This window comes from Montipora foliosa, chromosome 11 (assembly GCF_036669935.1).
Source record: "Montipora foliosa isolate CH-2021 chromosome 11, ASM3666993v2, whole genome shotgun sequence".
In the NCBI taxonomy this organism is placed as follows: domain Eukaryota; kingdom Metazoa; phylum Cnidaria; class Anthozoa; order Scleractinia; family Acroporidae; genus Montipora; species Montipora foliosa.
The window spans coordinates 47,792,673-47,808,483 of NC_090879.1; the positions used below are offsets into that span (position 1 = coordinate 47,792,673).

The 15,811-nt window shown below is 38.2% G+C and overlaps 1 long non-coding RNA gene across 2 annotated transcripts in view; it reads left to right on the forward strand.

Annotated features, from left to right (window-relative positions):
- Nucleotides 1–4,924, forward strand: part of LOC137976545 (uncharacterized) — a 7,847-nt gene extending 2,923 nt beyond the window's left edge. Inside the window, exons 3-5 of one of the 2 annotated variants that reach the window (XR_011117779.1) lie at nt 1,648–1,891; nt 2,665–3,372; nt 3,923–4,924. This is a non-coding gene — a long non-coding RNA (uncharacterized lncRNA). Of the gene's footprint in view, nt 1–1,647; nt 3,373–3,922 lie in introns of both variants that reach the window. The other variant, XR_011117778.1, reaches the window with a different exon arrangement.
- Nucleotides 4,925–15,811: the final 10,887 nt, after the last annotated feature.

Here is a 15,811-nt window from a genome sequence, read left to right on the forward strand (position 1 = left end):
CAAAAAAAAAACACCATTTGAATGCAAATATATGCAGTCAATGATTTCGTGTTAGATATACATGTATGCAACATTGCAAAAAAAGTCAAGTAAGTACAGACCAAAATATTGAGTAAAATGTTGAATCCACAATGACTACAAATATTGAGAAAACTGTACCTCTTATGCTCAAAATAGCTAGTAAAGGGTGCCCATCCGTGAGTTAAATATACTGTACCTAATGAGTAAATCCTACTCCATGCACTGAGTAAAAGTGTTAAACAAAATGAATCCACATTGACTCGTCATTTTGAATAAACTGGCAATAAACTCATAACATGAGTAAACTGTACTCAAAAGACTGTGTAAAACAAACTCGGGAGAATTTTTTCAGGTTTTACTCTTTTGTTGAGTAGAGAATGAAACTCATTATAGCAAAATATGGAAATATCAGAAAGTCTGGCATAAATGTGTATCTTGTAGAACAACCACAACAGTGACACAGAAAACACTAAAATGCCATAACACTCAAAATTTATCCAGTTGCTTTGGAAAACGTTTTGATTTAAATCATGGTAATACTTAAATTCCTTTTTTTCTTGGAACGGTGTTCCATTCTTGAGCTACAGACACTGTCAAAGGGCATTTCATGAAGCCTTAATGAAGCTCCAACTGTAAAGAGCATTTTAAATGAACTATATTTTCACAGGAGAAATTGAAAATTTTATGGCTTGTTTTTTTTTCTGCAAACTGACAATTAAAATTTTCATTAGCAAAAGTTACATATCAGTGATGATGGAAGTTTCTCACGATTATTGTTTTTAAAATGCATTTCTACAGGTAAAAATGTACGTACTGTATTTCGTTAATGAAGGTGGATAATTGTGTGTAAAAACAAAATAAGAGGCTAAGAGCAAAAGTGTTGCCTTCCCTGTATATAAGGTTTCCCTCCAAAGTATGGAGCAGCTCCTTTTTTTACCGCCAATTACATGTACATTTCTTCAGGGGCATTACTGGTAAGTGTTCCCTCTATAACTACACTGTAGAAATAGCTGACACTAATAGTGGGCACTGTCTATGTTCTTATCTGATTATAATACAATGGAAACTTGTTAATCACATGGAATCTTTCGCCACAACATGATTACCCAATCTGCGAGGTGATAGTTGTGAGAACATTTAATCCATGACACTGTTTACAACATCATAATTGAAACAATCTGAAACAAATGAGGGCAAGTGCAGTGGTTATGGCATCATTACATTGTTCTTGAGAACATTTTGTGGGCAAGCACTATTGCAACGTCATCATTACTTAAGAATATTTTGCATGGTTGGTCAAAGGTCATTTTGAGGTTTTCAGTGAGCATGTTGCCCTTTTATGATGTTGGGGCTTTGGCATCTGAACATGGCATGCGGCTTACTGGCTCTAAATGTAAGGATATGCTCACTGATTTTCTCAAGTACAAGGCCTTCCCTGCATCACATCGCCAGAACTCGGGGACATTTCGAGCCCGCTAACCATTTTCAGCTGTATATCGAATTTCACTTGGAAACAAGGAAATTCAATATGGCAGCGATCACAGCTTGATCTGCGAAGAAGCGTGTGTCATACCATGAATTGCACAGCTTGAGCACCGTATATGTTTTATTTGATGGAAATAATAGGAAAAGAAGACTTGCAAATAAATCGTTGGGATTTATCAAGGCAGGGAGAATTGTTGCGAGCAGGGAGGACGTAGAGGCAAGTGCAGCTTGAATCTCTTAAGGCAATTTGTTTATAATAGAGTGTCAAAGTTTATCTGTGTTACATTTTTAAGGGAACCAAATACTTCATAAAGTGGGAAGGCTTCAGCTTGTTAAAGAATAATACTTACGAGACTGAAGAACACCTTTCCCAACTTTTGCTGAGGTAATAAGTTTTTTTGAGCTTATTGTTACTGTAAATAATGCATTGATCTATTTGGCCAACTCTCGTGACTTCCCTGGTACAGTACATGGGAAGAATATGAAGATTACATACCAGTAATAAATAATTTGATATTGAAACAATCACTTTTATGGTTATTCTAAAACAAACTTCCTCGGCTTATACTGATCATTCTGGCTGCTATCAAATTACTGGCTGTTCGTTTTGACTATTCTTGTTGTTTTTGTCTCAATGTTTTCTTCTGGAAAGTCAAACATTTAATATCATTCAGGTTCTTTGAGTCTCCAAAACCACCCATTGACACTGTCCGAGACTGTGTGGACAGACTATGGGTTTCCTATGACGCACCATGATTTTTGAATTTCCATACAACCTGTGCTTTTTGTAGATAACTTTTTGCTCTGCATTTACAACTTTGTTGTTGGGTTTACGACTTGCCGCTTTATTAATTTCACTTCTTACAACATATGTACCAGTTGTTTGTGAAATGAATTACTTTTTGTCCCAAACATTCAACTTTTGACATGTGTGCATACAACTTGTTTTCCGCTATACTGCGTGTTGCTCGGGTCTTGCATTTACAGTAGTTTGTACAACTCATCTTCGAAATATCCAATTTAGCACTGCGAGCGTAATGATTTGGAGAATATACAACTTCTGCTCATTTTTGTCCAACTTGTGATTGATTGAAAAAATCATGTATTGATTTGGTTTCTCCGAGACCCAACATTCTTTGTGAGACTTTTTTTTTGCAGTTCCTTCAGAAAAGAAAATGGCGGCTGATGCTGATTGGATGCCCTTCCATCTTTGCTGTGTGAAATGGAATGACGTTTAACAGATAATATTGATACACATGTATGTGCGGATTGTTTGCAAGGAGAGGGGAGGACTTTGCAGTTTCGTTGAGAGTGTGTGGGTAATTGCTCGCTGCTTTGCAAAGCAACGGAATTAACCTTGACAGCTTTAATTCAGGAAACGCAGGAGTTGATTGGCCGTGCGGAGGGCCATGCTTTTTTACTTTCACGCAAGACAGGAATTTCTTGGGTAACTCACTGAGGTCACCTGTAAGGTCTGAATGAGGAATTGACGTAAAGTCCTGCCTTCGAAACAGTGCGAATGGGATGCCAGGAAGATTGGTGTACAAGATAATGGAGTTTTTAGAAGTGTGGAGTTTTATACATGGTGGAAAGTGCAATGTTTGTTTCTGTATCAGAAAGAATGTGAAAGAGACAGCGTCAAGAAATGGATTGGCCTATGGGAGATCAAGAATTCAGTGACGTCAACAGTGACATTGATAATCTTGCACCCATGCCTGAGTTACAATGTACAAACGGAAAACAATGTTCAGGTACCACTGTCAGCTTTAACACTTTTCCCCATGCAACTGGAAATGCTGACATTATTCAGTCACTTTTGTTACTTTTTTTCACCTTCTAAGTACAGAAACACATGGTAATTCCATGGTAAGTTATCTTTCCTTTTCTGACCACTCGTATCTTGAACTGGCAACATGAATGTAAAAAAATCTTTTCTAATGCCTTGATTGCCCCTGTAACTAATAGCGGAGCTCCGCGTGCGCCAAGCACCATAATTAAGAAAATATGGTATCCCATCGATGTGAGAAGTTTTGGTTTTAGAGCACATCCACCCTCCATGTATGCCAATGTGACCAGTATCATGCTACAGTTAGTTTACAGCATACATCTTTGATATTGAATATCCATGTTTTGATCAATTGACACCTGTTAAAACAAAGTATTCGCTGACCAGTATCACATGACCATATCGTGGGCTCAAGTTTACAGCTCACCAAGGTCAGCCTTTTTTTTTTTTAAGCTGACCGCTGACCAGGTACTGGTTTTCAATTGGATTGCAAGCTCAACCCAGGTTAACTCACCTAAACATAAGCAAGGGTTAATTTTTTGCACGCTTTCTCTGGCGTGACAGGGCTACACGGCCAATTTTTACTACATCAACTATAGTTCTTACACAGTCAATACTTTTTGTGTTCAGGTGAAAAGAAGTTTGGAAAATGTTTTCTTTCTGCATTTTTCGGTGGTTTTAATCCAGTTTGACATACAAGTATGATAGCTGTGGTCCACACTGGCGGCTACACAGTTATTCAAGTCAAGCATCGGAGGGATATAAACTTAAAGCTGAGTGTTTATTTTAATTTGCTTAGAGCTGCTTTTTTCTCTGTATTGCAATTTTTGGCATATCTTTAGAATCTCTGATAAGGTTACATGATGCCTGGAGGACCTATGACTACAACAAAAATGAAAGGAGAGCGAAAGAGGAAGACATTGATAAAACAGAATACCAGTAATAGCTCATTCGTAGTGGAAGAAGTTACTCCATAAATTCTTTCCTTGGGCACTAAACTGTTATTTTCAAAAAGTCGTTTAATCGGTTTTTCCTTTGTTTGGGAATGAAAATCGAATTTTTATTGTCAACTGGAATGAAATAACAACGAGATGCTTCCGTGAAGCATACACTGGGTTGCCTGTGGTACGTGCTACAGAAAATCAGAAGGCACTGAATTGTGTGGTATTAAAATACAGCATTCCAGTCTCTGAAGAATAACAAATAAAAGAGAAGCGAGAAACATTGGCTTCTGGGCTGACATGTTGATAATTTTGAAGTTGCCCCACAACTTCTTTTCACCACAAGTGTGCCCTCTGAGCATCTGACAGCTTTGTAATACTAAACTTCACTGAAGTTAAGCCCTGTTCAGCGGGGTTAGTGTTAGGATGGGAGACCAAAACAATAAACCTCTCACAAAAAACAGAAGCATCTGACCGAAAATACTATTAACGCTAACAAATGCGAACTCAACAAGGTACAGATTTTGTTAGCTTGCCTTATGCAAAACAAATATTGATGAAAAAGCAAATAACTATTGATACACAGTTTTTAGAAAGAGCAGAAGGAAGTTTCCTGGACGGTCGATCGAGAATAAAATATTTATGACATGAAAACAACATTAATTTTTAACCGTGAATACAGAATATAAAAAGTTACGATCAGCGACAAACATTTTGGGAGATTTTTGCTACGATCAAGTAAATCGCAAAATCGAAAGTGACATGGCCAGAATTCAGCGGGCGCCATGATTAAGTTACCGCGACATGTTTACTCGCCAAACAGTGAAGCATCTGTGTCAAATGATGGCAAGATACCGAGCTTTTGTAAGTTTCTTTTTATGTCAAGTGTTATAAAGTTTGACAATGAAATGAGCGAAGTCAAAACAAAGATCACAATCGCCCAACTCTTGTTTATGCAAAGTCAAAATTTACTCTCCAAGACGTGTACGATGTTATTTATCACCAGGTAATTCCATCATTTTGGAAATAGCAGCCACTTTATTATTCATCTGCATCACAAGTTTTCACTGATTTTGGGGCTCATTTTGTTGAAACTCAAGCACGCTTCCAACAGGCCTGTGAACCCTTCCTGCTTACAGAGCAATACTAAAAAACTTCTTCCATATCACATTTTGAACCTTAAGCTCGAAAATTCAATACACAACATGATATTATAATTCACAAAGGCAGAAAATACCACAGAATCCTTTTCCAGCTAAAAATTTATTGAAACAAACAACATATTTGCTCTTAGAGGCGAAAACCTCTTCCTATTTCATTGCGTGCGTGAAGACAAGAAACTCAATTGTGTCAAATTACCATGTACTTCAGGTAAATACAGCTCACTTTGATTTCGTCTCGACGGGCGATAGATTGTTGTCGAAGTCCAGTACTCGTCGCTTTTGAGATTCCTGCCTAGTTTATCCAACTGACTTTCCATTATTGAGCTCCATAAGGGTATATCTTGTTTAAGGGTCCACTAAAACGCCATTCGCGTTTCATGACTTTCGACGCCATTGCAGGCTAAGTTAATGATTCTACTGTGTCCACCAGAGAAATCTACGCAGTTCCACTACCCTCTCGATCCTAAGAATATACGCACAGAAGGCTCTATGCACAGACACCACTTACCAGGGGAGTGACAGGCAAGACTTTTACCGACACGAAAAAAATAAAAATAATAAATAAAATGAAACAAACAAACTAAACGCAGACCTCGACTGGGTTTGCCATAGGCAATCCAGTAATTAGCTTTACTCTTGGACATAAAGAAAAAGTAACGGTTGATTTGTTTGTTTGTTTTGCTCTAAAATGCGAGTGAACAAGTGCTTTTTAATCTATTTGCCCTACTGGTTTTCGATGTGCCTCGACAGTGACAAGAAAATTTTGTCCTTTCACTTATGTTATAAACACGTAATCACAATGAGTTCTCGTAAAATTAGGGGGAAATTTCACTAGGTTGTGTTTTCAGAAGTTTAAAGCACCTAAACGTTATTTAAGGGTTGGAGGGGATCTTGTTTGAAGTTCGCCGATTCTTGTTCCAAGCCAAGCTGGCGTGTTTCAATGAAATACATCAAAATCTGATTGATCTCATTTTCAGAGATAAAGTGGAATAAAGTACATGAGTAAAACTCGTACAGTTCAAGAAAAATTCATTGCCAAACTGGTGAATTCCAAAGTAAATTTCACTCGAAAAACCAATATCATACGCATCGCTTCGTGATTCATGTGATATTGGTTTTTAGCAGAAAATTTACTGTGGAATTCACTAGTTAGACAATGAATTTTTCTATAGAAGAATTTAGCAAAGAAAATTATTTAATTATTAAAGCAGCAACCGGAAACATCAAAATGCTGACAATTCGAAACCTTTTATTTTCACTAACCCTACAGGCAGTAAGAATAAATAAGCAGGGAGCTCTGATTTTAGGCTTGGGTAAATCAATATATTATCCAAACCAAAACAAATATGGCCGACGAGTGCACGTTCAGGGAGTGCTGCTATTGTTTAACCATTTTAGTCATAGTTCCCATAATCGAATCATGTCACTTGCTCAACCTGAAAATTAAGGGATATTCAGATGCTCTGGGAAGTTTTCTGAGTGGAGGAAATTGCCATTTTACTGCTCATTTGCCCGCTTTGAACTTAGCAGCAGTCATTTCGATTGAGAGGAGATGAGATTGTTGATGCATTTTCCTGTAACCGTTGAGTGTTTGGCACAGAGAGCGATGGATTTTAAAGCAATGTATGGCGACTTTGGATGATAAATAGTAACAAAAAGAATTGGCTTGGGGAGCTAGTGGATTTTATTTATCGAGTCAATACGAGGTTAGAGAAATAGAGAAATCAGTACCTGATATGTATGGATCGAGAGCAGAGTAGACCATGAGCTACTCTCGCCTTCGATTTTTCTTTTCTTGCAGTGATAAACTCGTAACAACTAGACCTCATTCAGTCCTTAATTGATGAAACCTTGATATGATTGGCCCTACAATTAAACAATGAATAAAAGGTTATCATCTAAAATCATGTAGCACAAAAGATCATTCTTGCCACCTTGATGTCAAACGTAAATGTGATATTCTTGTATTGACAGATGTAATAAAGCTACGTTGGCGAATGCCAGCACTAATTTCACAAACTCAACTTTTACCAAAGCACAGCAGAGGACTGGTATTAGTTGCGCATGCACCTTCTGATTGAAGTGATGTCAGATTTCAACTGAAAGTTACTTCAAAACAACCATCCATGCAACCTTTTGTAGGACTCTTATGGTGATAGACAGAGTAAAATACTAAGCATGACCTGTTTGGGGTGAAAGCATTAACTGAATTGAAGACTAGGAGTGACTTTGGTCAATTGTTGTCTGTGGTTTGGTTATATTTGCACATGCTTGGGATTCCTCATGCCTTGCGTTGGAGAGCTTATTTATAGGTGTGGTGGTTTTGTGTGGAGCGTTTTGTGGTTTTTTCCCCCTATCTCCAGTTGTCATTACGTAGCTTTCAGGGATTTCAATAGGGGCCGTAACACGTAACACCTGTTATGGCTGAGCCGATGTGATGTTACGGGTGAAGATGGGGGTCTTTCTCCAGGTACCAGGAAGCATTGTGTTTTTTTGGTCACTTGAGATAAGTCTTTATTTGGAGTTGTTTTGTTTTCTGTCTTTGTTTCTTTTCTTTTACGTAATTTCTGCTCTGGTACCCGCAGACGATGCCGAAGATACAGAGCGAAATTAATAAAAAAATTACCTGCTGAAACAAATATTATTGTTTCTTCTTGTCTTGCCTCCGTTACATTTACAAACACCCGGCATTTGGAAAGCATAGATGGCCCTGGCGACAAGGTTGTTGAAAACAAACTATGTTGTTGTAATTGAATAGTGTGTAATGTGAAGTGCTATATAAATTTCCACCCTGGTCAGAGTTTTTCTCTGTCCTTGTGTGGGCCCATTTCCATCAATAGGGCTAACGCTCACATGGTTCATATGGGATTGAAATATAGCACTTCACATTACACTCTATTCAGTTAACTCTGTTTAAAATGTAAGTGCTACACGGCCAATGTTTGTATAAACGTAACCTTTCCTTGTATGTTGTTGTAATGTTGGTGAGTCATGTTCAGGAAAAAATCATGTCATCCAAACTAGGAACAGGTTTTACACCCTTCCAAGAATGATGTGATTCCTTTTCAATGAATGAATTTCTTTCGAATGACGTGAATATTATTGGTAAACTAGTGTTTGAAAGATAACTGAAGAATTAAAAAACACTCAAGTAATTTGGAAATTAATGTTAACTTTATTCATTTAATCATTCTGAAGTGAGGTGTATGAAACTGATGAAAGTATGTATTTAAAGTTAATTAATATGAAAAATGAGAATTATTGTCATTGAACAGAATTTTCCTTTTCATGCGTTAGAATCCAGGAAAATGCACTTCCAGGGGTCTCTTTTTCAGACCCCCTAGAGCGTCAGGCCATGTGGGCCTTCACTATGTGCCTACATAAAGAAATGCTATGGGTGACACCTTTAAAGAAACAGCGTCCTTTGTTAAAAAACTGCCTTCCTTGAATTCTCAAGGTTCTTTTGGCTACAGTTGCATTTTTTTTTTGGGGTGGGGTGGGGTGGGGTGGGGTGGGGTGTGGAGGGAGCTCAAATTTTTGCATACCTACCATTGTGTCAGGATGCATATGTCCGCCATGTTTGATTCTTGTAGCGTCACTTTTGCCAACTTCAGTTCATGCAGCTTCCGTTGGTATAGCCTGCGTAGCTGGCGGTATTGTTGGCACGACTGAGGCAATATAAACAAGCCAACAACGGGGAGGAGTTCTGTGAAATACTGTCTGCCCGAAAACTAGGGTTATTTTAATATCGCCCACTTTGAATTCCCAATATGAACAGCCAACCAGAGTAAAGCTGTAATGCGAAACAAAGTTGTATCTGGATTGAATTTTGCTCTGTCACTATATCTGGGTATCTAAAAGAGAGCATTTAAATTTGGAATTAGATGTGCCAAGTGATTTTTTCTTGTTTTTACTGGAAACTTTTCAGGGCCAGGAACAGAAAATATCTTCGGTGCATGCATCTTCAGCAACTTCAAGACCTCCTTGATGGTTTTTCGTTGCTGGTAAAGCTTCTGGCTGACTACAGTTCAGTTCAAAATACTCAACTCCTTAAGGAGTTGTTTGCAAGTACAGCATTCTTGGTGTTATTTGGCACTGATTCTCTCGTCCTCTCTTGCCAAAAAAAAAGGCCAAGGTAAAACCAGGCCTTCCTCTGTAGCTGTTTGGGACTTTTGCTCTCAGCCAGTACAAGCTTGCTGCTAACAGTTTCTTCATATGCTCTTTGGAAATAGTTTTCTTGTGGACTACACCAACAATTTTCCTATCTTCCGAGTTCTTTTACAGATTTGTCTAAAACTTTATTTGCTTTGAGATTATTGAAAAGGTCTTTTATACAGCTCAGACCCGAAGAAAAAGAGGTCAATGGCTTCTCTTATTGACTTTATTGAACTTTACAGCTATAACAACACTAAGCTCTCAAACTCTTAAAAATGAGCCCATGTTCTGGAAACTTGAGAAAGCAAACAATAGTCAGTCGGTCTCTCCGCTCTTCTTCCTTCCAATGCAATGTGCTCTCTCGAAACTTCATACAGTAGCTGATCAGATTGCTAGAGAACTGCAAAACATCGTATTACAAAAATAAGATCGAAGGTGCAAAATCGCAACAGACTATTCTGCCTTGTTAACAGCCTGTTCAAGACCAACAACACATAACTCCCGAGAAGTTCTCGCTGATGAATTTAATACATACTTCATCAACAAGATCCGAGGTATACGCAATGAAATTGAAAAGCTACATCCAGCTAGTCAAACGAAAGAAACCATGCCTGCAATCTTGCAATTAACTCAACTCAGTGAGTTCAACTTACCTGACAACAATGCAACTGAGAAAGTTATCAGGTCTATGCCAACGAAAACATGTTCTCTGGACCCTACACCGACTCATGTGGTTAAGAACCATCTTAATTTACTACTACCTGCTATACAATCTATAATAATATCATCTCTGTCTAGCAGTACACTCCCGACTCAGCTGAAGATCTCACAGGTCAAACCAAAGCTCAAAAAGAATGATCTGGACAAAAATTTATACTCAAATTATCGACCTATAGCTAATATAGCCTTCGTAAGCAAAGTGATTGAAAAAATCGTTGCAAGCCAAGTACACGCTTACCTACGAGATGCTAAGCTGTTCCCTACACTACAATCAGCTTACCGTCAATACCACTGCACTGAAATGGCTATGATTAAAGTCACTAATGATATCTTAAGAGCTATTGATGACTACTCTGATGTGATACTTGTTTTACTCGATCTCTCAGCAGCGTTTGACACTCTTGATCATCAAATTCTGCTGTCTCGTGTGAAGCCCTATTTTGGTTTTACTGGAAGTGTACTACAATGGTTTTGATCGTATCTTACTAATCGCTCTCAAAAAGTTGTCATCGGTGAAGTTGCATCTTCCTTGAGGCAACTGGAATTTGGTGTGCCACAGGGGTCGATACTTGGGCCACTTCTGTTTGTATTGTATATGGCTCCTTTACAAGATGTCATCTCTAGACATGGCTTGGATTGTATGTTTTATGCCGACGATACACAACTATACATAGCCGTCAACCCAAAAAAGCCGTCATCAGAACTGGATAGACTTAGCAGCTGTGAAGAAGATATCATCAAATGGAATACAGACAACTTTCTTCTATGTAACCCAACAAAGACTGAAGTAATGCATCTTACTTCACGCTTCATCAAAAATCATAGTCCTCCTCTCCAGTTCCTGATATCTGGTGATACTACCATAAAACCATCTGAACAAGTACGAGACCTTGGCGTGATTCTAGATAAACGTATGAACATGACACTCCATATCAATGACACTTGTAAGAAAATTTTGCTGTCTATAAAATCCATTGGTCGTATAAGAAAGTATGTCTCTCAAGAAAGTTTAAATAAACTGGTCCATGCACTAGTGTTATCTCGCTTAGACTACGCTAATTGTCTGCTATATGGAGCTACGTGTTCTGACCTGGACAAATTACGAGAACAATGAACTCTACAGGAATTAAGAAATATGAACATATATCTGATGCACTACATAATCTACACTGGTTACCCATCGAGTGTAGAATTAAGTTTAAGATTTTGTTAATGGTATACAAGTCTTTGAATGGTCTGGCACCAGATTACTTATCTGCACTTATAGATTTTCGTTGACCTACCCGCACTCCTCGATCGTCTAACAAGTTACTGCTTAATGTTCCAAAGATAAATACAGTTACTTATGGCCAACAGGCCTTCTCATACATAGCCGCAACACTCTGGAACTCTATACCGGACAATATTAGAAACTCTGTAACAGTTGAAATATTTAAAACCAGACTCAAAACATTTCTTTTTAAAGAAGCATATAATTCATCTAATTGAACTTTTCTTTAAATTATGATTTACTTCCTTATAATATGTGTATATGTATATAATATTTTTGTAAACGCATCGAGATTTTTAGATGCGTAATAAGCAAGTACATTATTATTATTATTATTATTATTATTGTTATTATTATTATTATTATTATTATTATATCTTCAAGTTTCTTCATCTTGTTCTTTTTTTCCCTATTCGTCTTCTGTAGCTCCTTGTTCAAAGTGTTTGGAAACACCATACCTTTGTGAATAATTTTTACTTTATTGATGGATTTCCCTTCAGGATGTCCTCCTGTTTTAGTGTGCTCGCAACGGCTGTTTCCACTCAAGAAATGTGGTCAACAATGCCTTCTACTTTCACAAACTTAATTATCATCTGGAAAACAAATATTGCTACCAGAACTATTGCTACCGCTTGGTCTGGATTTACTTTCTTTAAAACAAAAACCACAAACAAATTATTTTAAACCAATTCTGATTTATCTCCCTCTTTTGCTGAGAATTGTTGTCAAAAGAAAAATTTTTTTTTTACTTTAATAAAACAAAAATGACCTGCGTATGGGATCAGAATCTCTTTAGAGAGCCAAATCTCTTTGGTTTTCTTGACCCCTTTGAAAAATGTCTTAAATGTTATGTATGTAAACAGACATAACGTCAGCAGTGACTGTTGCTATAATTACTTTGAAGACTCAAGTTCACCTCAATAAGGTTGACATCTGAATCAACTGTTGATTCAGGTGTCTACATGGTTGGAGTGGACAGCATCAGAGTGAGAAGTATGCATTAGAGAATTGAAAATTTAAACCTGAATGCAACACATTAAAGTAAACTGCTCATCTACATAAGCTGATTATTTATTACAGGTCAACTGATATTATAAGGTTGTCTGTAGACCATACATTTTGTCATCTTTCCCAATACTGTTCAGGGGATTCAACAACAAGGGCCAGTTCACAGTGGTGGACTCTTTATGACTTTATACTCCTGTGCATGCGCTTGGTCAAATGAGATTGCCTAATAACTGTTGCCTGTTTTTGTAAACTCTTGATGGATCAGTGAGGCTTCAGAAAAAATCGTTCAACTGAGGGTCTCTTGCTTCATGTGACAGAAACTTGGAAGTCAGCCCTGGATCAAGGTCTGTTAGTGGGAGTACTATTTGTTGACTTCCGCAAGGCTTTTGACTCTGTTAACCATTCAATCCTGTTGGAGAAACTGAAAGCCACTGGAATATCGGGTTCTCTGTTTTCTTGGCTTGCCAACTATATATTTGTCTAACTGAAATCAGTTTGTCCAGATTTCTTTCCAGAAATCTGCTCTTCAACCTGTGAAGTATGGAGTGCCCCAAGGGTCCATCCTAGGACCTAGATTGTTGTCAATACAGTATGTTAATGACTTGCCAGAATTGATATCTTCTGGTGACCTCTACATGTTTGCTGATGACACCACAGTTTATACCATTGGTAAGGATACAGATATGGCCATCTCTTCACTTCAATGTGTTCTATCTCAGCTACACATATGGTGCACAGCCAACTGACTAATTGCTCATGAATCAAAGACTGCCCTCTGCCAGCTTTAAGGTATGGCACCAAGACCATCGAGCTCAAGTCTTCATCCAAGTGTCTTGGCTTAACTATTGACAATAAGTTATCTTGGCAGGATCATGTTAGGAATGTCTGTAATTTATTTAACAAGAAATTGGCTGTTCTGAAACGAATCAAATTCCTGCCTCAGTCCACCTTGGAATCTATATATTTTAACTCAATAATTTCTAGTGTTGTATATAATATTGTTGTTTGGGGCTCTTAATCGGGTGGCTAAGTGCAGAAAATTGACCGGATCTGTAGAGAGCGGACAAAAGCACCAAATTTGGCACACAGCTGCCTTAGAGTATACTGAACATTTTTAGAACATTTAGGACCGGTGCCCAACTGAGTCTTTTTTCACCTTTGCTGGTGCAGCAAAGAAATTAAATATAACCAAAATTGACATTGCCTGGTTACCAAGCATATTAGGGGAAATGTGGTTTCAGGCAAAAGGATTATTGAAAGCTTGTCAAACTACTTACACGCAAGAAAAATAAGTCAAGCAGCGTTGATGCCACATTTGATATTTATTTTCAGTAAACAAATGAAGTTCCAGGATGCTTTCCAAGCCTGATTGGGATCAATTTTTTCTAATTGCTATGTTTCTTAGGCATACAAAACCGATAAAATTCTGTTTTTTGACATGATGCTAACAAGCTCTAGATTTTTACTCACTCTCTGACTGGTTTAAACTCCAATTCGAGCAAATGAAAACATTAGAGTGCTTGTCGTGCTATAATTGTTTCAAGGTTGCATAGACCTACAAGTAAAGTTAAAGCTCAAAAACTGTTCACCTAATGCGGACCTAGTTAAACACCAAAAAGTCAGAACCTTAGACTAAGTGCTGCATCACTGCCTTTTTCCGTGTCACACATTTCAATTTAGTAATTTGTGAGGCTAACTCCAAAAGTAACGTAAAAAGTTCACATTTCATTGAGGTTCATCACTGCCGGTCGGGGTTACATTTGCATTTGCAGAGCCGTGTGCACTGCAAGCTATACTTGACACATTTACGTCGAGTTCATTCCTGTTTGCATGAACACTTGATCAGCTCTTGACAAGCCTTTGAGACCTCTGGAATGGTTATCCAAACTGGTTTCCACGTGTCCCCAATCTTCTTCCATCCAAATCGATCTGGATAAGGAGTATCCTGGTTACTTTCATCACTTGTTGTCCAGATTCCTGCTTGCAGGACCGCCCTCTCAACGTGCTTCAGAAGAGCATTCTAACACAAAAGAGCATTTTTAAAATTACTCTCTATAGCGCTATAATAAAATCCTTATTTAATTACTTTCTTGAATTTACCTGAGTGGAGGTAGATTGCTCTGCTGTGTTTACAAAACAGATTCATTCTGGTCTCGTTGACCAGAATCCAGTGGGCTTGACGTGTCATACATAATGATGACAAGCCGCTCTAGATTACGAAAATGTTTTGAGTCTTCATCAAGCTGCTGGAATGGATGGGTGGATAGGAACTCTAACGATGGTGTCACAGTATGGCTGCAAAGCTCCCATGCTTGCCAGTCCGACCGCTTGCTTTTACCATTAAATGCAGACGTTGTGTTGCAGCCACTAAAACCATGGAAAACAGGGAGGGAACGTGACTTCTGCTCACCAAGGGCAGCACAAATTTTGTTGATGCTGATGTACTTGAAACTTCTGCCCATTCCAAGTGCAACCCATATATCAACGTTAGCATTGACTGCTTTCAGATCATGAAACTTTCCCACAAAATCACTACCACGTCCTATCAGCAGTTCTGACAAGAATTGTGCTTGTACCTTCAGTGAGAAAAGTATGACGCAGATGAACAGCAATTCGTGTATCTGCTTCCTTGTGATTACAGTCGGGCATTGAGCTTGCTGATCCACAGGTTATCACTGATTGCCCTAGGAGATACATAAACGTATATTTGTAAGACGTTCTAATTATCATTATTTAAACAGATGATACTTGACCACCATGTAAAACAGCGTACCTGAAGTTATTGCGAGGCTCTTATCTGCTGGGAATTGAAAAGCGTGACACCTTTTCGGTAAGAAACTGAAACAGCTCTGTCTTGTTTGTAGAATCTCGAAGAAACTGCATCCAATTCTGAGGCAACTTCACTTGACCTGATACATTCCTTCTAATGCCTGTTCCTCTTTTGTATCTCATAGACTATTTCAGACTATCTGCAACGTACTTATCCCACACGACATCTATGTGCTCAGAATTTTGCAGTTGGTTAAGCAAGATGCGTATGAAAATCCGTGTCTGCATAATCATCAAAGGTGACCACACCTGCGTTGGGAAGGCAATGCACGATAACAGCTCCATCACATATTTTGCAGTCAAAGTGAGTGGGAGGATTCTGCTGTTCACTGCATTCTGGCAGACAACCAAGCAGCAGACTTCGCTGTTGGTTTGCGAAGGTTGCCAAACTCAGAGAGGGATGGGGGGAAAGACTGCACTTCATGGGAAAAAA